The 24,822-nt window shown below is 44.4% G+C and overlaps 1 long non-coding RNA gene and 1 pseudogene across 3 annotated transcripts; both read left to right on the forward strand.

The window, feature by feature from the left end:
* The first annotated feature begins 60 nt into the window (after nt 1–60).
* On the forward strand, nt 61–926 carry LOC102394916 (annotated as a pseudogene).
* A 2,999-nt stretch (nt 927–3,925) lies between these two features.
* LOC112587904 lies at nt 3,926–19,382 on the forward strand. Of its 3 annotated transcripts, XR_003112421.3 has the most exons (6): nt 3,926–4,031; nt 10,729–10,899; nt 12,297–12,340; nt 15,945–16,126; nt 18,106–18,181; nt 19,251–19,382. It is a non-coding gene; the product is annotated as an uncharacterized LOC112587904 (long non-coding RNA). The 3 variants fall into 3 exon arrangements; XR_003112420.3 differs by lacking the exon at nt 15,945–16,126; XR_006542953.2 differs by lacking the exons at nt 10,729–10,899; nt 15,945–16,126 and having other exon boundaries at nt 3,946–4,031.
* The last annotated feature ends 5,440 nt before the right edge of the window (nt 19,383–24,822 follow it).

Below are 24,822 nucleotides of genomic sequence, written 5' to 3' on the forward strand. Positions count from 1 at the left end.
CACTTTTCCTCTCCAAAGCATAGGTGGGGCTTCAGTGGTGTCCTGGCGGAGTGGACAGGCCCTTCAGTTGGTGATATGTGTAACACACCGACTTACTGTGACCTAGGAAAGGCTGCCAAAGATGTCTTCAACAAAGCATATGGATTTGGCATGGTCAAAATAGACCTGAGAACCAAAGCATGTAGTGGAGTGGAATTCTTTACTTCTGGTCACGCTTACACTGATACAGGGAAAGCATCAGGCAACCTAGAGACCAAATACAAATCTGTAACTATGGACTGACCTTCATCCAGAAGTGGAACACAGACAATACTCTTGGGACAGAAATCTCTTGGGAGAATAAGTTGGCTGAAGGGTTGAAACTGACTCTTGATACCATATTTGTACCGAACACAGGAAAGAAGGGTGGGAAATTGAAGGCCTCATATAAACCGGATTGTTTCAGTCTTGGCAGTAATGTTGATATAGATTTTTCTGGACCAACCATCTATGGCTGGGCTGTGTTGGCCTTTGAAGGTTGGCTTGCTGGCTATCAGATGAGTTTTGACACAGACAAATGCAAACTGTCACAGAATAATTTCACCCTGGGTTACAAGGCCGAAGACTTCCAGCTGCACACTCATATGAATGATGGCACTGAGTTTGGCGGGTCAATCTACCAGAAGGTGAATGAGAAGATTGAAATGTCAATAAACCTCGCGTGGACAGCCAGCAGTAACAACACCCAGTTCGGCATTGCTGCTAAGTACAAGCTGGACTGTAGAACTTCTCTCTGTGTTAAAGTAAACAATGCCAGCCTGATTGGACTGGGTTACACTCAGACCATTTGACCAGGAGTGAAACTGACCCTGTCAACTCTAATCGATGGAAAGAAATGCAATGCAAGAGGGCACAAGTTCGGGCTGGGATTTAAACTAGAAGTTTAATGTGGCTTTGAATAAAGCATCAGCTTTGTCCCTGGAGGTGAAGAGAAACGAACCCTCTATGTTTTGGCCTTAAAATTCTTCTGTGAAATTCAAAAGTGTGAACTTTTTATTCTTCCAAAGAATTGTACTCCTCTCCACACTGAAGCTTAGGTACCGAGTCCATCTTAAGGGAGTGCTTGAAGGCATGCCCGGAAGCTGTCACATTCGTGCCACGTTTCAGTTCAGCTCCGCAGTGTTATTATCAATGTGCTCCTCAGCGACGGTGTAGTGTCATGTTACAGAGGAGATGACCCGACTCTCCAGTTGTCCGTCATGTCCTGCATGTCCCACACCACTTTTTCATGACCTTGTAACATATTGGCCTCTGTACAGCAGTAGGATCTTTGGTTTTGCATCACAGTAAAATAAAAGAGACCCATCACATTTGGAACATAAATTGAAAAAAAAAAAGCATAGGTGGGGAATTCCCCAGTGGTCCAGTGGTTTGAGCTCCACGCTTCCACTGCAGGGGGCACGGGTTCAATCCCTGGTCAAGGGATTAAGATCCCACATTCTGGACAGCCAAAGAAACCCGAAAAACAATGACAACAACAAGCACATGTGGACTCATAGCCAGAAAAGGCAAACTACACTAGGCATACTTTGGCAAGAAACTGCCCCATACAGAAGGATTGTCTCTGTGTATTTAAGTCCGACTCTAAAACTGGTTGCAGAATCCTTGCTAATAAGACTTAGACATGCAATATTTGAAAAAGAACAGAATTATTCCAGGTATAATTCCTATTCCAAGGAATTAGGAATGGTCACCAGGAAAAGAATAAGAGTTTAGGGAGGCCCAAATGAAAGCAGGATGGGGAAAGAGGCTCCACAGTTTTCATCTTCGGTCCACACTTAGATACCCTCCTATGTCCATAAAGGTGTTGGGTCAGAATTCAAAATTATTTAAGCTCACAACATTTGATCCATTCCATTACTGAACCAATAACACACACACACACACACACACACACACACAGATATATAGATATATTAATGCTGCTGCTAAGTTGCTTCAGTCATGTCCGACTCTGTGCGACCCCAAAGACGGCGGCCCACCAGGCTCCCCCGTCCCTGGGATTCTCCAGGAAAGAACACTGGAGTGGGTTGCCATTTCCTTCTCCAATGCATAAAAGGGAAAAGTGAAAGTGAAGTCGCTCAGTCGTGTCCGACTCTTCGCAACCCCATGGTCTGCAGCCCACCAGGCCCCTCCATCCATGGGATTCTCCAGGCAAGAGTACTGGAGTGGGGTGCCATTGCCTTCTCCAAGATAGATTATTAGATTATTATCTCCAAGATATATTAATAGATACCTTAGAAGTTAAGAGCATGGGGCTTAGAGACAAATCCCGTTACTAATGGACAGTGATGATACGTGGTTTGGCAAGTTATTTAACTTCTCTATGACCCAGTTTCCCTATGTGTAAATGGGGATAGTATCACCTACCTCAGTGGATTTTTATAAAGATGAAAATACTTAAGGAATCTGAGTTTGATACACAGTAAGCACTTAAAAAAAAAAAAAAGGCAATTGGACCCTCCTTGGAAGAAAGAGGCTGATTGTAATAGAAAACAACATCAGCTCAACCACACATCTGATTCCTCCAGCTGAATCTTAGGCTTTGACTCTTTGGGTCTCAACACACAAGACACATGATGCCATAAGAGGCTCAAGGCATCGACAGAGAAATGTCATTTTTTAAAGAGAACTCCGAACAAAACATGCAAACCTGAGCTTGGAGAAGTATAAAATATCGACTCTCCCCTTAAGGTGCTATCAGCCTAAAGAGGGTAGGAGAAGGCACAGGGCTGAGACAGAGGGTTTGGTTGGAAACACCAAACAGGTGTATCTAAGAAGCCTTCCCTGCAGACAAAATCACCTTCAGAGGAGATGATGCCTGTGCTGAGTCTGGAGCAAAGAGTAGGAGCAATCCAGAGGAGGAGATTGTAAGTATAGACATACAGGGATAGTGTGAGATTTTGTGTAAAAGGAGCTTGTGATGGCAAAGAGAAACAGGCCAGGGACAGATCAACAAAATCCCAGCCTTGGAAGCCAAGGAATTTAAACTATCAGAAAAGTCAATGGAGATGGAGAAGGAAATAGCAACCCACTCCAGTATTCTCAACAGGAACACCCCATGGACAGATGTGCTGAGCAGGTTACAGTCCATGGGGTCTCAAGAGTTGGACACAACTAAGTGACTAATCAACAACAACTGAATAGCACAGGGAAGTATATTCAATATTCTGTGATAAACCATAATGGAAAAGGATATTGAAAAAGAATAATATGTATGTATGTATGTATGTATCTGAATCACTTTGCTGTACAGCAGAAATTAACCCAACGTTATAAATCAACTATATTTCAATAACATTTAAAAAAAGAAAAAAGTTGATGGAGAGCCATTGTTGAATTTTAGCAATGAGATGGACTTGATCAGATTTTCATCTTGGAAAGATCACCTCAGCTTAGTTTGGAAGCAACAGCAGAAAAGAAGCTACAACTCTACTCCAGGCAAGATACATGACCACCTCAGTAAGATAAAGTAGCAGTGGGATAAGGAGGAGGTCAGCTTACACAGAGCAGATATAATCTTGGCAGGACTTGGTGACAGTTGGATGTGGAAGAAGTGAGAGGAAGAATCATGGCTGATTCTGAGGTTTCTGACTTGGACGACTGAATGAACAGTGGTTAACACAAAATACAAGAAAAGAACAGCGGTCTTGGAAGCAAATGAGTACAGTGCTGTAGAAAGTCACAGAGGTCACTGTGCACTGTGATGATAACAAAAGTGTTTAAGAGGCCTAGTCTGATGGACACAATATGATTTGGTGTCTTTAAATACCTGGTTTGGGGCTTTGGCGACTCAACAAAGTGATGGCTGGAAAGAGAGCATGGCGATCTGGTGGGTGTGTCCTGGGAGGAGGAGAAAGGCGTGGCCTGAGCTAAAGCGCAGAGGGGAGGAGCCAGCTGCCCAGACCCTGAGGCCTGCACACCTGAGAGCTCTCGCTGTCACTGAGATTCTCTCCAGGCATCAAGCACAGCACCTGGGGCTCACCACCAAGGTAAGAAGAATATGTACAAATAGAATATTTTATACAGATATATTTCCTTCCCCATGTTACCAAGTGTCCCACCCACTTGGCCAGAGAATGCTATAGAACAATACCTGAGCAAAGACTTTCCAAGTAGGCATACATATTTTCAAGAAATTGATTTCCTCATTTATATGAAAGTTTAGAGCTTCCCTGGCGGATCATCTGGTAAAGAATCTGCCTGCAATGCAGGAGACCTGGATTCAATCCCTGGGTTGGGAAGATCCTCCGGAGAAGGAAATGGCTACCCACTCCAGTATTCTGGCCTGGAGAATTCGATGTATTGTATAGTCCATGGGGTCGCAAAGAGTCAGACACAACTGAGCAACTTTCACTTTCATGAAAGTTCAGAAAAGGGAAATATATATAAAATTAATAGAGGCAGAAAGTAGATCAGTGGCTGCCTGGGGCTGGGGGTGAGAATGGGGATTAACTATAAAGGACTGGAAGGATCTTATTGGAGTGATGAAAATGTTCTAAGACTGTCTTAATGAGATTGTTGCAATGTCACTGTATACTTAATTTTTATAAGTAAAATATACTTCAGTAAATTTGCTTTTTAAAAGGGAAATCAATCTGCAGATCTTCAACTTCTATCTGTGGTCTTTTTGAAAAATGATCTTCCTGAGAATGCACCTGTGCTCAAAGTTATGCAAAATCTCCTTTTCTACCTCCCCTTCCCATTAGCCAAACTTTAAAAAGGAAGAAAGTCACATTATTCTGCTGTGACTCAGAGTGAAAAAAGTTCCCAGTTGCCAAGAAAAACATTCTAAGTATCGGTTTCTGGGATGCTTCATTTAATATTTAAATGCCTTAGGGTTTCTTATCTTTCTCTAGTTTATATTTAATTTTGTTAAGAGTATAGCCTGGTATTAGAAATTAAATGTTTCAGCTTGTGTTGGGCTGTTGTGAATTTAGATAGAATGGGGGTGGGCAGTGGGTGTGTGGATAATTTTCATTTAAGGACCTTTCCACACCTCAGCTCTCATCAAGGAACACGTATGGGGGGTGGGATGGGGAGTTATACAGGAACAAAGCAAAGATAATATTGATACAAAAAAAAGTCGGTGTTGAAACTAATGTTTTCAAGAATTGGATTGGCTAGATATTGAAAAGGTTCAGAACAAGCTTCCTCAAAACATGCCACTTTGTCATTTGGATTATTTTGACTTGAAGTCAATCAAAGCCTAAAAGACTCAGGAAGACCTTTTTATAATACCTCTACCTTCAATGCCTAAAACAACTTAGATAGAGGGCCTGGTCTAGGAAGAGAACTATCACCAACGATAACCACAAAGAATATGGGCCAAAGATACGGGAAGCTGGCAGGGAGCTTCAAAGTCCTCTCTATGTCCCCATTGTCTCTTCATGGCAGGGCAATAATTTATTTACCAAACATTTGCTCTTCCCATCTTCCTATGAATTACCTTCCTTCACTTTGAAGCCCAGAACCCTACCTTCTCTCCTTAGCTCAGAATGACATATAAGCCTCAATTACCTGACTGTCTGTGACCCTCTTAGGTCTATGTGAGGTTCCCACAAGTATGAAGTTACATTTGTTTTTCTCCTGCTAATCTGTCTTATGTCAATAGAGAGGGCATATGTGTGTCTTTGGAGCCAGATGGCCTAGATTCAAATTCCAGATCTGACTCTTACTAGCTGGGTCACCTTGGAGAAGTTCTTTAATCTCTCTTTGCCTCATTTTGCCCATGTGTAATATGAGGATACTAAGCCATGCTGTGTGGGGCCACCCAAGATGGATGGGTCATGGTGGAGAGGTCTGACAGAATGTGGTCCACTGGAGAAGGGAATGGCAAACCACTTCAGTGCTCTTGCCTTGAGAACCCCATGAACAGTATGAAAAGGCAAAAAGATAGGATACTGAAAGGGGAAATCCCCGGGTCGGTAGGTGCCCAATATGCTACTGGGGATCAGTGGAGAAATAACTCTAGAAAGAATGAAGGGATGGAGCCAAAGCAAAAACAATACCCAGCTGTGGATGTGACTGGTGATAGAAGCAAGATCCGATGCTGTAAAGAGCAATATTGCATAGGAACCTGGAATGTCAGGTCCATGAATCAAGGCAAATTGGAAGTGGTCAAACAGGAGATGGCAAGAGTGAAGGTCGACATTCTAGGAATCAGCGAACTGAAATGGACTGGAATGGGTGAATTTAACTCAGATGACCATTATATCTACTACTGCAGGCAGGAATCCCTTAGAAGAAATGGAGTAGCCATCATAGTCAACAAGAGAGTCCGAAATGCAGTACTTGGATGCAATCTCAAAAACAACAGACTGATCTCTGTTCATTTCCAAGGCAAACCATTCAATATCATGGTGATCCAAGCCTATGCCCCAACCAGTAATACTGAAGAAGCTGAAGTTGAATGGTCTACCGCACAAATGCACTCATCTCATACGCTAGTAAAGTAATGCTCAAAATTCTCCAAGCCAGGCTTCAACAATATGTGGACCATGAACTTCCTGATGTTCAAGCTGGTTTTAGAAAAGGCAGAGGAACCAGAGATCAAATTGTCAACATCTGCTGGATCATGGAAAAAGCAAGAGAGTTCCAGAAAAACATCTATTTCTGCTTTATTGACTATGCCAAAGCCTTTGACTGTGTGGATCACAATAAACTGTGGAAAATTCTTAAAGACATGGGAATACCAGAACACCTGATCTTCCTCTTGAGAAATTTGTATGCAGGTCAGGAAGCAACAGTTAGAACTGGACATGGAACAACAGACTGGTTCCAAATAGGAAAAGGAGTTCGTCAGGGCTGTATATTGTCACCCTGTTTATTTAACTTATATGCAGAGTACATCATGAGAAATGCTGGGCTGGAAGAAGCACAAGCTGGAATCAAGATTGCCGGGAGAAATATCAATAACCTCAGATATGCAGATGACACCACCCTTATGGCAGAAAGTGAAGAGGAACTAAAAAGCCTCTTGATGAAAGTGAAAGAGTAGAGTGAAAAAGTTGGCTTAAAGCTCAACGTTCAGAAAACGAAGATCATGGCATCCGGTCCCACCACTTCATGAGAAATAGATGGGGAAACAGTGGAAACAGTGTCAGACTTTATTTTTCTGGGCTCCAAAATCACTGCAGATGGTGACTGCAGCCATGAAATTAAAAGCCACTTACTCCTTGGAAGGAAAATTACGACCAACCTAGATAGCATATTCAAAAGCAGAGACATTACTTTGCCAACAAGGGTTCGTCTAGTCAAGGCTATGGTTTTTCCTGTGGTCATGTATGGATGTGAGAGTTGGACTGTGAAGAAGGCTGAGCACCAAAGAATTTATGCTTTTGAACTGTGGTGTTGGAGAAGACTCTTGAGAGTCCCTTGGACTGCAAGGAGATCCAACCAGTCCATTCTGAAGGAGATCAGCCCTGGGATTTCTTTGGAAGGAATGATGCTAAGGCTGAAACTCCAGTACTTTGGCCACCTCATGTGAAGAGTTGACTCATTGGAAAAGACTCTGATGCTGGGAGGGATTGGGGGCAGGAGGAGAAGGGGACGACAGAGGATGAGATGGCTGGATGGCATCACTGACTCGATGGACATGAGTCTGAGTGAACCCTGGGAGTTGGTGATGGACAGGGAGGCCTGGCGTGCTGTGATTCATGGGGTTGCAAAGAGTCAGACACGACTGAGCGACTGATCTGATCTGATCTGATCTGATGAAGACCTACAAGACCTTTTAGAACTAACACCCAAGAAAGATGTCCTTTTCATTATAGTGAAGTGAAAGTGACTGGAATGCAAAAGTAGGAAGTCAAGAAACACCTGGAGTAACAGGAAAATTTGGCCTTGGAGTACAGAATGAAGCAGGGCAAAGGCTAATAGAGTTTTTCCAAGAGAACACACTGGTCATAGCAATCACCCTCTTCCAAGAACACAAGAGAAGACTCTACACATGGACATCACCAGATGGTCAACACCGAAATCAGATTGATTATATTCTTTGCAGCCAAAGATGGAGAAGCTCTATACAGTCAGCAAGAACAAGACCAGGAGCTGACTGTGGCTCAGATCATGAACTCCTTATTGCTAAATTCAGACTTAAATTGAAGAAAGTAGGGTAAACCACTAGACCATTCAGATATGACCTAAATCAAATCCCTTATGCTTATACAGTGGAAGTGAGAAATAGATTTAAGGGACTAAATCTGATAGACAGAGTGCCTGATGAACTATGGATGGAGGCTCATGACATTGTACAGGAGAAAGGGATCAAGACCATCCCCATGGAAAAGAAATGCAAAAAAGCAAAATGGCTGTGTGAGGAGGCCTTACAAATAGCTGTGAAAAGAAGAGAAGCAAAAAGCAAAGGAGAAAGGGAAAGATATAAGCATCTGAATGCAGAGTTCCAAGGAATAGCAGATGAGATAAGAAAGCCTTCCTCAGCGATCAATGCAAAGAAATAGAGGAAAACAACAGAATGGGAAAGACTAGAGATTTCTTCAAGAAAATTAGAGATACCAAGGGAATATTTCATGCAAAGATGGGCTTGATAAAGGACAGAAATGGTATGGACCTAACAGAAGCAGAAGATATTAAGAACAGGTGGCAAAAAATACACAGAAGAACCATACAAAAAAGAGCTTCATGACCCAGATAATCACGATGGTGTGATCACTGACCTAGAGCCAGATATCCTGGCTGTAGGTGAAGTCAAGTGGGCCTTAGAAAGCATCACTATGAACAAAGCTAGTGGAGGTGATGGAATTCCAGTTGAGCTATTTCAAATCCGCGAAGATGATGCTGTGAAAGTGCTGCACTCAATATGTCAGCACATTTGGAAAACTCAGCAGTGGCCACAGGACTGGAAAAGGTCAGTTTTCATTCCAATCCCAAAGAAAGGCAATACCAAAGAACACTCAAACTACCGCACAATTGCACTCATCTCACACGCTAGTAAAGTAATGCTCAAAGTTTTCAAAGCCAGGCTTCAGCAACATGTGAACTGAGAACTTCCAGATGTTCAAGCTGGTTTTAGAAAAGGCAGAGTAACCAGAGATCAAATTGCCAACATCCGCTGGATTATGGAAAAATGAAGAGAGTTCCAGAAAAACATCTACTTCTGCTTTATTGACTATGCCAAAGCTTTTGACTGTGTGGATCACAATAAACTGTGGAAAATTCTGAAAGAGATGGGAATACCAGACCACCTGACCTGCCTCTTGAGAAACCTGTATGCAGGTCAGGAAGCAACAGTTAGAACTGGACATGGAACAACAGACTGGTTCCAAATAGGAAAAGGAGTTCGTCAAGGCTATATATTGTCACCCTGCTTATTTAACTTCTATGCAGAGTACATCATGAGAAATGCTGGGCTGGAAGAAGCACAAGCTGGAATCAAGATTGCCGGGAGAAATATCAATAACCTCAGATATGCAGATGACACCACCCTTATGGCAGAAAGTGAAGAGGAACTAAAAAGCCTCTTGATGAAAGTGAAAGTGGAGAGTGAAAAAGTTGGCTTAAAGCTCAACATTCAGAAAACGAAGATCATGGCATCTGGTCCCATCACTTCATGAGAAATAGATGGGGAAACAGTGGAAACAGTGTCAGACTTTATTTTTGGGGGCTCCAAAATCACTGCAGATGGTGATTGCAGCCATGAAATTAAAAGACGCTTACTCCTTGGAAGGAAAGTTATGACCAACCTAGTTAGCATATTGAAAATCAGAGATATTACTTTGCCAACAAAGGTCCGTCTAGTCAAGGCTATGGTTTTTCCAGTGGTCATGTATGGATGTGAGAGTTGAACTGTGAAGATAGCTGAGCACCGAAGAATTGATGCTTTTGAACTGTGGTGTTGGAGAAGACTCTTGAAAGTCCCTTGGACTGCAAGGAGATCCAACCAGTCCATCCTAAAGGAGATCAGTCCTGGGTGTTCTCTGGAAGGACTGATGCTAAAGCTGAAACTCCAGTACTTTGGCCACTTCATGCGAAGAGTTGACTCATTGGAAAAGACCCTGATGCTGGGAGGGATTGGGGGCAGGAGGAGAAGGGGAGGAGAGAGGATGAGATGGCTGGATGGCATCACCGACTCGATGGACATGAGTTTGAGTGAACTCCGGGAGTTGGTGATGGACAGGGAGGCCTGGTGTGCTGCGGTTCATGGGGTCGCAAAGAGTCGGACACGACTGAGTGACTGAACTGAACTGACCTGTATATGGGGATAATAAAGCACCTATCTTCAGATTGTTCTGTGGATTGACTTGACTCATATAATGTATTAGAATAATATTAGCCTTATAGTAAATATTTGATAAATGTTAGCTGTTGCTTTGTGTGGCTGAAGACATTATATAAATGGCCTCATACAATTTAAAAAAAAAATCTGTCTTATGTCAGTTTAATGAATACACCAGCCAATAGGTAGGAGGAATTTTTTTCCTCCCCAACACTATCTTGTACTTGCCCCTTCAGAATTATGCCTTCCTTGTCTCTACTCTGTTTTGTGTTCTTGGAGGCTGTCTATACCTGACCTGTATAGATTACATCTGGCTTCCCAAAGGGTTCTGACAATGGAGGGCACCATAGATGGTAATAGAATTGATAATAGTAGGTCAGAGAAGGGAAAGGAATGAAGTTGTAGATTCAGAAAACGAAATCTTGAATCACTGTTTTGGCTCCCTCCTGCAGGGGGCCTGAATCTTGCCAAAACACTCGACCTGAAGTCACAGCTCCTGATGGGCAGCCCTCTAGCTCTCTTTGTTGGGGTAACCCACTTAAAGATGCTTGCTCCTTAGAAGAAAAGCTATGACAAACCTAGACGGTGTATTAAGAAGCAGAGACACAACTTTACCAACAAAGGTCTGTATAGTCAAAGCTATGGTTTTTCCAGTAGTCACGTATGGATGTAAGATTTGGACCATAAAGAAGGCTGAGTGCCGAAAAACTGATTCTTTCAAAATGTGATGTTATCACTCATTATCAGAGAAATGCAAATCAAAATTACAGTGAGGTACCATTCACACCAGTCAGAATGGCTGCGATCCAAAAGTCTACAAGCAATCAATGCTGGAGAGGGTGTGGAGAAAAGGGAACCCTCTTACACTGTTGGTGGGAATGCAAACTAGTACAGCCACTATGGAGAACAGTGTGGAGATTCCTTAAAAAACTAGAAATAGGACTGCCTTATGATCCAGCAATCCCACTACTGGGCATACACACTGAGGAAACCAGAATTGAAAGAGACACGTGTACCCCAATGTTCATTGCAGCACTGTTTATAATAGCCAGGACATAGAAGCAACCTAGATGCCCATCAGCAGACGAATGGATAAGAAAGCTGTGGTACATATATGCAATGGAATATTACTCAGCCATTAAAAAGAATACATTTGACTCAGTTCTGATGAGGTGGATGAAACTGGAGCCTATTATATAGAGTGAAGTAAGCCAGAAAGAAAAACACCAATACAGTATACTAACATTTATATATGGAATTTAGAAAGATGGTAATGATAACCCTATATGCAAGACAGCAAAAGAGGCATAGATGTATAGAACGGTCTTTTGGACTCTGTGGGAGAGGGCGAGGGTGGGATGATTTGGGAGAATGGCATTGAAACATGCATATTATCATGTGTGAAATGAATCGCCAATCTAGGTTCGACACACAAGACAGGGTGCTCAGGGCTGGTGCACTGGGATGACCCAGGGGATGAGATGGGGAGGGAGGTGGAAGAGGGGTTCAGGATGGGGAACACATGTACAGCTGTGGCAGATTCATATCAATGTATGGCAAAACCACTACAGTATTGTAAAGTAATTAGCCTCCAATTAAAATAATAAATTCATATTAAAAATTTTTTAAATAAATAAATAAAAATGTGATGTTAGAGAAGACTCTTGAGAGGCCCTTGGGCTGCAAGGAGATCAAACCAGTCGATCCTAAAAGAAATCAGTCCTGAATATTCATTGGAAGGACTGACGCTGAAGTTGAAGCTCCAATACTTTGGTCACCTGGATCCGAAGAGCTGACTCATTAGAAAAGACCATGATGGTGGGAAAGATTGAAGGCAAGAAGAGAAGGAGATTATAGAGGATGAGATTATTGTATGGCATCACCGACGGAATGGACGTGAGTTTGAGCAAGCTCCAGGAGTTGGTGATGGAAAGGAAGCCTGGCGTGCTGCAGTCCATGGGGTTGCAAAGTGTCAGACACAACTGACTGACTGAATAACTTCCTCTTCTCATCCCTTCAGGCCTGGATGGTAGCTGTTGCTGATTCCCCTGTTGCTGACTCCAGGTACCACACAATCCCGGCACCTATCCTATACCGTACCTCTGAAAATAGTCCCTTCATGAAAACTCTCTTTAATTTATCCAGTTTGATTCTGTCATCTATTTCCTGACAGTATTCAATTGATTTAGGACTTTCCTATCTCCTGCTACAGTAATCTCTTTGCTGCCAGATCAAACTGTGCATGAGCACATACACACACACACACAGAGAAATTGTCTCTAGAAGGCAAAAATCTAACCATGTCAATATCCAACCCTTTCACCTTCCTTATTAAATTTCAATATCTCCCCTCTGTCCTCTAGATAAAGCCCAGGCTCTCTATCTCAGCATTCAATAAGTGCAACCATCTGGCCCTTGACTAGTTCCCTAGCCTCATCTCTAGCCCATCCCCACTTCACCCTGGATGTTCCAGGAACACCAAACTCTCTGTAGTCTCTCCCACTGTGCTTTTTCTCCTTGCACCTTCCTTGCACTTGGTGTGCCCTCCCATATTCCTAAACTCCTTATTTCATTCATCCTTTAAGAATCAGCTAAGGAGGGACTTCCCTGGTAGTCCCGTGGTTAAGAATCTGCCTTCCAATGCAGGGTATACAGGTTCAATTCCTGGCCAGGGAACTAAGATCCCGCATGCCTCATGGCCAAAAAAACCAAAATGTAAAGCGGAAGCAATATTGTTAGGGGAAGCACACTGATTGAAACTGCCCACCCTGGCCAGGCACCATAGTAACCATTTGCATGGGTTGTTTTATGACAGGAGATTCTGATAAGGAATACAGAACTAATAAGCCACCACCAACTGGAAGAGTTAGGGAAAGGTTGAAAGCAGACACCACGTGTCTGTCCACTTCCCAGAATCCCTCGCGCTAGCATCCATCTTGGCTGAGCAATGCGTGCGCCACCAGGAAAGACTCTGAATTAGAATGATTGGCCAAAGACCACCCGGAAACTAATCCCATCACCATAAAACCCGAGACTGTGAGCCATGCGGCAGAGCAGTTCTCCTGGGTTCCCTTACCCTACTGCTCTCCACCCGCGTGCCCTTTCCCAATAAAATCTCTTGGTTTGTCAGCACATGTGTCTCCTCAGACAATTCATTTCCGAGTGTTAGACAAGAGCCTAGTTTTGGGCCCTGGAAGAGGTCCCCCTTCCTGCAACAATATTGTAACAAACTCAATAAAGACTTAAAAAATGGTCCACATCAGGGCTTCCCTGGTGGCTCCATGGTCAAGAATCCACCTGCCAATGCAGGAGACATGGGTTTGATCGCTGATCTGGGGAAATCCCACATGCCATGGAACAACTAAGCCCATGCACCACAACTGTTGAATCTGTGCTCTGGAGCCTGGGAGCCACAACTTCTGAGCCCGCGTGCTGCAACTACTGAAAGCCTGAGTGCCCAGAGCCCATGCTCCACGGCAAGAAGCCTCCACAAAAGAAGTACACACTTCTTACCGAAACTAGAGACTAGCCCTCGCTCTCCACAACTAGAGAAAAGCTGGTGCAACAACAAAAGACCGAGCACAGTCAAAAATAAGTAAATAATTTTTTTAAAAAGGTCCATATCACAAATAAGTAAATATAAGAAAGAGAGAGAGAGAGAGGAAGGAAGGAAAGAAAAAGAAGGAAGGGAGGAAAGGAAAAACAAAAGAAGAGGGGGAAAAGGTGGGAAGGATGGAGAAAGGGAAAATCCATCTGTACTGTGATCCCTTTCTGCAAAATTGAATACATGGATTTTATATGAGAATGCATATGCAGAGAGGTAGCTAAGGGAATTGTTTAAAAAAAAAAAAAAACAATATTTAACTTGATATCAAATTTTTACTTTCTTCTGTTGAAAGATAATTTTTTATAAGGCAAAGTCATACTGTCATACAAATATAAAATGAACAAGTACCAAAATTTTTACTTAACTCAATAATTCATGAAGGGAACCACTAAGATATTATAACTGATTCAAAAGTGAATTCAAAGAACCGCACATAGAGGGAGACCATAAGGAAAACTAAAATAAATTTGCTTAATAGATGCAAAGCTGATTTCTTCCACAGTGGAGGGAAGGAAACCAATTGAATCTCCTCCAGACAACATTTATTTGCATCTGTGGATAGGCATTATTTGAATTGCTATCAGTTGTAAATAACTCAAAGGCAATGAAAGGTGCAGTGACCCCACAGAATCTGATCACCTGAAGAGTGTGCTAGACAAAGCCTGGCTTACCATGGAAGACATCAGTCCATTTCAAAGTCAGATTCACTATGAAGCCTTTCACAACTTTTCCCTGAATTTTCTCAAAAATTTTCTCAAATATATATTTTTTAATTTTACAGTGAACATTTACCCCTTTTTTAAAAAGCATGCATCTTTTAAAGTAAAAATCACAATAAGAAAAGCTCCTTTTCCTGAGTCCACTCTGGTATTACTTTTCCCAATATATTTTATCTAACCACTGCAACCTCAATGTTTGGAAACTGTGTTCATCATATTTACCTCCTAACACTATGGATAATAACCATTTTTTTGTCTGCAGACCCAGTTCAGAGTATGAGAACTTTTGAAGCAGGGGGGAAGAGGGCAGGGCATAACCTTTTAGGGGCTTCCTGCATAGCTCAGTTGGTAAAGCATCTGCCTGCAATATGGGAGACCTGGGGTTCAGTTCCTGAGTTGAGAAGTTCCCCTGGAGAAGGAAATGGCAACCCACTACAGTATTATTGCCTGGAGAATCCTATGGACAGAGAATCCTATGGACAGAGGGGCCTGGCATGCTACAGTTCATGGGATCGCAAGAGTCAGACACGACTTAGTGCTACCTTTCTTTCTTTCACAACCTGTAAAAGAGTGACATAGCCTGAGGACACGACATAAACTGATTAGAACCAAATAGGTCCAAGCTGGCAGATGAGTCTACTTCTACCAGACCTTGAGCCTCAGAATATGCTCACTTTAACACATCAGCTAAATGACACACTCACAGGCTCCATGGCAGTTCCAAGGCCAATCATAAAGGTCAGAAAGTGGGCCGCCATGGCCCAATTCCTGGAAATGCCCACCCCTTTCCCAAAATAGCTAGAATACTCCTCCCACTCATTAGCCTGTGAAATTATCCACTCCAGACTGTGGAATCGCAAACAGTTGGACACAGCTGCGTGACAAAGCACGCACATAAAATCTGACAACCCCATACCACGGTGCTGCACTTGCCTTCCGAGATGGCCCACGTTCTGTCTGTGGAGTATGTTTCTCTCTAAATAAATTCACTTCTTTATCATTTTGTTTCCTACTGAATTCTTTCTATGTCATGACATCAAGAATCTGAGCTTCACTAAGTCCTAAGACCAGGTGAGTGATCTCAGTTAAAAGACCATGGGTTCAAGCCCCAATCTGAGTTGCACAACTTCACTTTGAGTACCAAAGGTAAAACTATGATAGAGGCGTCTTTGTATTCCACGCACTCAGTACATAGCAGGTTCCCACTAAATTTTTGTTGAAAAAAAATGAGGAAACTGGTACACTCCTAGATTCTGTATCTTTTTTTCCAAAATAAAGGAAGATGTGAAAGAAACAGGCAGAGGAGCAGGGGGAGAAATGCTTAGCTTTTTTATTTCCCCAGGTAGATTCTTCCTTGTCAAAAAGACTGAGAAATGGTTTGGGGAACGGAAATCGAGGGATTCTGTTCTTGAACGAGATGAAGCCCCGGAGATTTAAGAATAAACTGCCTGGAGTGAATCTGACAAAAAGTTAAGTAGGAGGATGAGGAAATCCTTCTATTTTGAATCCCTGGCTACAGGGGAGGTAAGGAACCATAATAAATGAATTGGAACCATAGGAGCTAAGTTCCTGAGATAAAAGATTATGAATTTTTGTGTATATAGTTTGCTTCAAAAGCACTACCTGCTTTGATATTTGCCTAAGATTTACCAAAGTTTAAGTGCTTAAATAAGGGAATTGGTTTTATGTAAATTAGTTCAGAACTATAGATTTGTGGAGATTTGAGCAGAGGGTCAGAATCCTAAACATCAGGAAAACACAAGTTCGCTGTGCACACAAGGCCTGATGCCATTCAAAGCCTGAGCACTTAAAAACCAAGAATGGCTTCTTGAAAGTAAATGTTTGCAGACACAGCCAGACAGCGCAGGGGAAGAGTGTGACTAAGAAATTTAACCCAGGGATCTAAAGGGGTCCCCACAACCTCACTAGCTCACTGCAGCCAAATCTCAATTCATTCACTTTTTTTTCATTCCTTTAACAAACATCTGCTAAGCAAGTACCAGGTGGCGGGCACCCTGTTAAAAGTGATAAATGCAACACAGTCCATTAGAATTAGTCCCATAAATGCTAGAAGGGGAGTAAGCAGAGGACCACTAGGTCACATGGAGGAGATAATACATCAGAAGGGATCCCCTTGATGCGCTGAAAACAAAGAAGAGGCTGGGGGAGGGAAAGCAGGCAGGCCAAAGCACTGCAAGCAGGGTGAGCTGCATCCAGAGGCTCAGGCCAGGGGTCTCTCAAGGATAGGATGACGAAACGCACATCAACCCTTATAAGAAGCTACAGAACTGCTTATATTTTAGGCACTTTACAAAGCCCTTTCACACCTCAATTTGTTTGGTCTTCAGGCAGCAAACCTGTATAGTACATGTTCATTATCCTAAGGGTCTCGATGAATAAATAATTTTTGAACCTGTGTGAGAATAGGTTAGGATTTGCTTCTAAACAGCAGAAACCACTCCAGTTAGTTTAAACAGAAAAGATTTCATATGGGAAAGTCTGTGTTCAGAAAACCATGAGAAGGACTAGAAGAACAGGCTCTAGGCTGAGCTTCCCAGGGTGATCCCTAGACTGCCCGGGATCTAGCCCAACCAGGGAGGTGTTGCATCAGCTCCTTACGCAGAGACGCTGCTGCCTGCAACTGTGATTAACTTTCTAGAAACCTCTCTAGACCAAGCTCACCAAGAGAAAGACCCTATGTTTAGGCCCCTGACCCGAGCTTGGAGGGGCCTCCTGCCCTCTAAGTCCTCACTGTCCATGAGGAGCACCAGCAGGGGAGCCAGGGGTAACACCAACCCCATCAACAAAGTCGCCGTGGTCACAGGCTCTACAAATGCGTGAGAGAACATCTGGGGGACCTGGAAATTGTGGGCATCTCTAGATTTTGTCGACCTCGTTGTCTTAATTCATCCCCACAGAGCAGAGCCCACCAGGTAGAAGTGTCATAGTTTATTTGGGAATGTGACCCTAAGAAGAAACAAGGAGGGAAGCAGGAAAGGAGAGAAAGCCAGCATGGGCCGGTCATGGAGTTGGCTGCCACTACAGGCCACCGAGCGCTAGGTTCTACAGGTCCTCCAGGCAACTTAGGAACTACATCTCAGAGCGTCCATCAGGGAAAGTCAGGGGGACAGTTCAGCCATTCGTGCCCTTCCTCCACTGATCGAGAGACGCCCTGGATGGAGTTAGATGCCATGCTTCCAAGTTGTGTGCTTGTAGGTGCCCAGTGGTTTCACAGACTGGAGGCAACAAACTCTCAGGTTGCAGTCGTTTGAATAGAAGGTGAAGCTAAAATCTGATATACACAGGCAGCCTGTCCAACACACCCATGAAGGAAAGTGCCCTCTTGACTCTCTCCGGTCCTCTGATCATCCGTGAGCAGGGCACGAGGTTAGCTGCTCTAGGATAGTAGGAAATTCACTTGGGGCCTTAAGGCTAGAAATGCAGCAAGAAAGGAAGGGCTCAGCCCTGGGCTGACTGTCACATCTTCTCCATCTCTCCTGCAGGATCAACTTCACCATCGCCCAGTGTCTGGCCCAAGATGGGGCCCACGTGGTGGTCAGCGGCAGGAAGCAGCAGAAGGTGAACCGGGCAGCGGCAGCACTGCAGAGGGAGGGGCTGGGCAGGACAGGCCCCGTGTGCCACACGGGGAAGGGTGAGGACAGGGAGGGGCTGGCGGCCACAGTGAGAGGCAGTCAAGGAGGTGGAGATGGAGCCACAGGGATACTGCTGCTTATAACCAGCCCTAGGGAAGGATCAATTCCGTTTCCTTCGGCCCCTGCCCAAGGAGTCTGCAGTCTGCCCCACAGATCTAGGCAGGAAGAGGAGATGCTGGTGTGCAAGAGAAGGTGTGCATGCTTAATTCTAGCATCAATATTGGCAGTATGTACAGTGTTGTCGACTAGGGAAGCTCACTCAACCCTTGGTGTCTAGAGGTTTTACTGGGAGTCGGTCACAAAACACTCACATGATTGATCTTAGCTACTCACCAGAGATCAAACTAATGCCATGTGTCACCATGAAGGGATTTAGTGCTTTTCTAGATATGAAGAGATGCAAGGATTGGAATCATGAAATCGGTTCCTAAAAGCATGAACTTCCTAAAGACTTGTTCCACCAGTTTCCCTGGAGCACAGAGTGCCTCACTCTCCACCCTGCACTCCCCTCAGCAGGTGTTGAAGGTCAGCAGCTGCAGCAGCACAGGGTTCAGTCTCTGCAGAGGCAGGAGACAGATGCCCTTGTTGTTGCTGTTCAGTCGCTGGGAAACGCTCTTGGCAAGAGCCAATTTGTAGCTGACAGGCAGTTTGTAGTTGACACTTTAAATTTGATTCAGAGACGACTTCTCCAGACATCCTTAGCCTTCTCCCTTCATTCAACTAAGCAAATATTGTCAAACAACTTACTACATGGCTGTCTTGGTATCACATAGTGCCTTAAGTCTCAAATATTTATGCGCGATCAGTACACAGGTGACCATTAAAGTTTTAAAAAATCAAGAAAGCTGAAACTCTGTACTGGAGAGGGAGACAGGGCTGCAGGGACATCTGAAAACTAAGTAGTTGCAACAACGGTGGGGGCTGAAGACCCTGCATGAATATAACAGACACAGGTTATATACGTGGTGCTGACCATCCCATTTCCTCTCCTGCAGACATGGAAAGACTAGAGCTTCAGCCTCCTTGACGGCTAAATTGAAGCTACGTCATAATTTCTGCCTGTGCCTGGCTTTCCTATGATTCCCCCAAGAACCTTGGCTCACCCTCTCTCCTGTTGGTATGATTGGAAGTAAAGAATTCTGAAATGATGGCGTTGCCAGGTAGAAGCAGCCAGATTCCTTGAGTTTCTACTTGAAGAACAGCTGCCCAGGAGGGACACAGAGCCTGCACTCGACTGTGACGCAAGCAATAAATTCTTCCTGGGTTAACCCACGGAGATTTGGGGGTTGCTTATTACCTAACCTAACAGCCCGCCCGATTACCATAAGTGAGTAGGGAGGGGGAGGGTCAGGCAGTCACTTTTCCCCATCACTAGTAGTAATCTCAAGCATAGACTCCCTGAAGCCCAGAAAAAGGAAGGAACTGGACTCTCTACACAAGTCTGAGTCAGGGGCAAGAGCCTCCTCATAGCCTCTCGCCTTCCTGGAGACTATCTCTAAGACAGCCATGACTTCTCCTTCTGGCTAACTCCCTCCTACTCACAAAGGCTATGGCCTCCCCAGTTGACTTCCCAGGGAGTACCACCTGCCACCAACTTCAGGAGGAAGAACCAGCTTTAGGGGACAAACACGTGCAGAGACTGAGATGCCAGAATATGACAATGGACAGGTACCCACTGGGGCACTGGAGCAGTGGAGCCGGGAGGCTATTTCCAGAAGTCACCCAGGATATGAGTTGAGCAGATTTCTTTATTCCTCCTATTTAGAACCTACCCCAGTCCTTCCCAGGTCCATCCTAGCTATCCTGTGGCTTCATGCCCTGAGGGCATTGAAGCTATAAACAGGTTCTTGGATACCCTTCTCCACCCCTGGACACTTGCCTCATTTTTCTCACTGCAGTGATGTTGTTTAGCAATGGCATATAAACTTTCTAAGCTGAAGGCAGTGTGGGGTCATTCGGCCATCACATAGCAGCTTCTTGATAAATTCTTGTTGAATCATTAGGATAATTAAGGGAGCTTGGATCAGAGGCACACCCTTAGCATCTCCAAATCAGATGTGAAGAGAAACCAGTAGCCATACTAATCCCCAAACAGAAAACAGCCAATCCCACAGCAGGACCAGTGTTCCACCGTCAAATGCAGAGTCGTGAAGTTCTGGCTTAGAACTTAGAAGGAAGAACTCTTCCCTTCTCCAGCCCCACACACTGTCCAGTTACGTTTCCTGTGTCTGAACCAAAATGCTGAGATACAGAATCACTAACCTTCCCTCAGGGCCCCTGAGGAATTAATACTCCCTGGGAAGGCTAGACATTCCCTGGGAGACAAAGAGAGATAGAACCTGAGGGCACTGACCAAACCTAACAATTTTATCTCGAATCTAACTGGTTACCAGAAATGTAACAGGAACAATGGAGTGATTCCTCCCTTTGTGAATTATTGTTATACCAATAAAGGATATTAAACTGAATGAGGGCCTGAATTCAGACTCTGTAGACAAATGGTGCCCCGCTAGTCCTCCCCTGATGTATTATCCACTAGGATATAGTACATGGTTCTTGGATGCTTGCAGGCATCCCAGCAGATCTCTCTTTGCTCCTACACATTTGCACAGAAGCAGAACTCCTAAGAGGAAGGAAGCTGAATCCCTTTGACAACCAAGGTTCCTACAGAATCTCTGAGGAGCTGAGTGGCCCTGACCAAGACCAGCTGGCAGGTCCACTGATGTGGTCCCTGAGAGAGAATTGTGTAGGGAGAGAAGGAGGTAGACGCGGTGGAAAGAGGACTCAGCTGATGCCAGAAACTGCCCTGACCCTGTCAGCCCCAAATCAGGTTTTTGCCCCCCCACCAAGGGCTCAGGGCTGTTTTGAGCAGGTGTAACCCAGGGGAGAGGGCATTATCTCTCCACACTACTCAACACACATACACACACACACACACACAAACACACACACACATTTTACACCCACCCATAACCCACTAGGAGGTGGCTGCTCTTACTGGGAAGGCGGGGGTGGTGGGTGAGGGCTGGAGAAGCTGCCAGGTGGCGACACACAAATGGATTCTCCACCAGGCTGCTCTGTCTGAAGTTTTAGAATCTAACTGACAAATATTTGCAGCCCAAAGACAGGAACAAAGTAGTAACCCACTCCCCAGTTCTTTTCCTGATTTCTGGATATTCTTAAACCCCATTCAATCATTTTGTTTTTAAAACAAAAAATGTAAAGAATAAAGTTTAAATGGCTTATAATACCACATCTCAGACATTTTCTACTAACCATTTACAAATGAAAGCAATATGATACTTGGATGTAAGTCAAATATTACAGAAAGGTATAAATTGCTTTTTAAAAACCTGCCATTTCACAGCCTGGATGGGAGGGGAGTTTGAAGGAGAATGAACACATATATATGTATGGCTGAGTCCTTTCACTGTTCACCTAAAACTGTCACAACTTTGTTAATTGGCTATGATGGTGGTTTAGTCACTGAGTCGTGTCTGACCCTTGTGACCCCATGGACTGTAGCCTGCCAGACTCCTCTGTCCATGGGATTTCCCAGGCAAGAATACTGGAGTGGGTTGCCCTTTCCTCCTCCCCAGGAAGATCCTTCCGGGGATCTTCCTGACTCAGGGATCAAACCTGGGTCTCCTGCATTGCAGGCAGATTCTTTACCAACTGAGCCACTAGGGAAGTTGATGGCTATACGCCAATATAAAGTAAAAAGTATATTTGCTAGGTACCCTAATACAAAATAGTTTAAAAAAGTAAAATAAAAACCCTGCCATTTCATTCCCAAAAGGAGAATCACTCCAAACAGTGATGCCAGCTGGGTAGCCAGTAATCCAGTTCTAAAACCCTGTGCCATCATCTGCTTTTTTAGAACACCCTGGTACCCACCATCCCTGCATGAGTTTCCCAAGAAGCCAACTCTGAAACAGAGATTAACATGGAGGAGGTTTGCTGGGGAGTGCTTTTGATACCAACACCTGGGAAAGGGAAGAGAAGGGAGCAGGGTTGGGCAGAGGATAAGGTCTAGCTGAAGGCAGTCTCAATGGAACATCTCAGTTAGTCCTGCAGGGAGCTGAGGATGGGATGACTCTTCAGAACTCCCCTGAGCTGGAGTGAGAGGCCTGGGCTCCATACCATTCATTCACCGACCACTGGACGTGGGTTGCCGGAAGGGGGGTCCTCTTTGGCTCTCTTCAGAAATCCCTGAAGGGTGTTGATTGCTGAGGACTTTCTGCCAGCCGCATTCGCAGAAGTTGAGATAATAAGTGTTCTTATCCTGAAGGGTAATTTTGGCAGCAAAGGTAAGCAACTACCACATAACCCAAGCTCTGGGACTAGTCATACCTACTATATAAACTCTGAGGTACTCTTTGTCAATAGAAAAATGTCCCTGGGGATTATGTGCTCTGTCCTCTGCTCATTTCCAGGAACACAGAACCTTGACATCATGCAGCCTGTGCCTTCACCAGTCTCAGAATCCATTACAATAATTTCTTTATGGCTCAATCATACGGCTGTTGGCAGGAGGCCTCAGTTACCCACAATATGGGCCTCTCCTTAGGTCTACCTCGCAACATGGTAGCTGGCTTTCCCCAGAGCAGGTGGTCCCAGAATGAGGGGGAAAACTCAACATCATTCCAATCCCAATCTCAGACACCACAAATCACTACTTCTGCCACATTCTATACTTCAAAAAGCAAGTCACTAAGTACCTCCTACACTTACGGTGAGGAGAATTAGGCTTCACCTTTTGAAGAAGTAGTATCAAATAACTGTGGACATATTTATAAACCGCAACATATATAGAGAAGGATATTTCCCAAATCAACAATGATAGATACTTCTGAGAAAGGGAGTAGACCGGAGGAATCAGGTAAAATGAAGTTTTTGTCTTCTCTGTTTTTTAATAATAAGATTGCATTCTTGTCACACTCTTGTAATTAAAAATTAAATATTTTTGACTACTACACATATGGCAAGCAATGAAACCGGTAGGAAACCAGAAGCTCACCTGAGGGACAGACTGGGACTTACCACCCACCTCTGTCATGGTTTCTCCTGCCTGAACCCACCCAGGAGACCCAAGGGAGCAAGGAAGAAAATGAGGATAGCTAAGAGCTTCTCAGAGGAGCCATCATTTTCCTAGCACACAAACGAGGAATCAGATGACTGCACTTTACTGAGAAATGAAAGGTTGGGAAAAAACATTAGAACCATTAGTCTGTTTCCTCCATCCCCATTCTTCATCCATAATTTCATTTAATGCAGAAATCATCCTATTAGTTTTGATGGCTTGATTACAGACTTTGGATGGGGTGCAGACAACCCAGGGAAAGTGTCCAAGAGGGCCGAGCTGGGGGATTCTACACCCTGGTGGCCCTCCTCAATCTGGACCCGCAGGTCCACTCCCATTCCTGTGTTCCACATAGACCTCTCATTCTTCAACAGCTAGGGCCAGCGCCAGCATCTCCGAGCAGTTAGGGGAGCCCTGTGGGAGAATCCGTCCCTGCCCCGGCAGAGAAAGCACAAAGCGGGTCGTTAGGGGCTATCCCCTGGGAACTGAGGGCCTCCTTGGAGTTTTCTCCCTCCTGGGAGGCAAGGTGTCGCCACCCTTCCTGGGCCTTTGCTGACCCCTTCAGGCGAGGGAGGGAACTTCAGCTATGTCCACACAAGCATAACACTTCCACCTCGTCAGGCCCCAGAGCCCCCAGGCTCTGTCCCACATGGATAAAACCTTGCCCATCAGGGCATCAAGGAGGAACAAATAGGACCTTCTCTCCTTCTCTTCCTATAAAGGAAAGTAAATGTGACTTATTCTATTCATTTTACAGGTTAAGAACCCCTCTGTGGACCCCAAAGGCATTGAGAGAGACACCCAAGGTTCAACCACTAGCTATCTCTAATCTAGATTCACGGCTCGTTTTTGTCTTTTTTGTGTGTGACTTACTTTTGGAGGAGATCATCATTGGATAACTTCTGGTTTGGAAGACTTTGGGGATTTGAATTTGACATTTTTTAATTTTGCAGGATCCAACAATGGATGAGTTGGACTGTGAAGAAGGCTGAGCGCCAAAGAATTGATGCTTTTGAACTGTGGTGTTGGAGAAGACTCTTGAGAGTCCCTTGGACTGCAAGGAGATCCAATCAGTCCATTCTGAAGGAGATCAGCCCTGGGATTTCTTTAGAAGGAATGATGCTAAAGCTGAAACTCCAGTACTTTGGCCACCTCATGCGAAGAGTTGACTCATTGGAAAAGACTCTGATGCTGGGAGGGATTGGGGGCAGGAGGAGAAGGGGATGACAGAGGATGAGATGGCTGGATGGCATCACTGACTCGATGGACGTGAGTCTGAGTGAACCCTGGGAGTTGGTGATGGACAGGGAGGCCTGGCGTGCTGCGATTCATGGGGTTGCAAAGAGTTGGACATGACTGAGCGACTGAACTGAACTGAACTGAACAATGGATACTTCTGGCTTGAAGAGTCTCAGAAAGGGAGATTTGGAACACCCAGAGAGTAGCTACAAGGAAAGAGCCACCCATGGGAAGTGGAATGCAGG

This window comes from Bubalus bubalis, chromosome 11 (assembly GCF_019923935.1).
Source record: "Bubalus bubalis isolate 160015118507 breed Murrah chromosome 11, NDDB_SH_1, whole genome shotgun sequence".
In the NCBI taxonomy this organism is placed as follows: domain Eukaryota; kingdom Metazoa; phylum Chordata; class Mammalia; order Artiodactyla; family Bovidae; genus Bubalus; species Bubalus bubalis.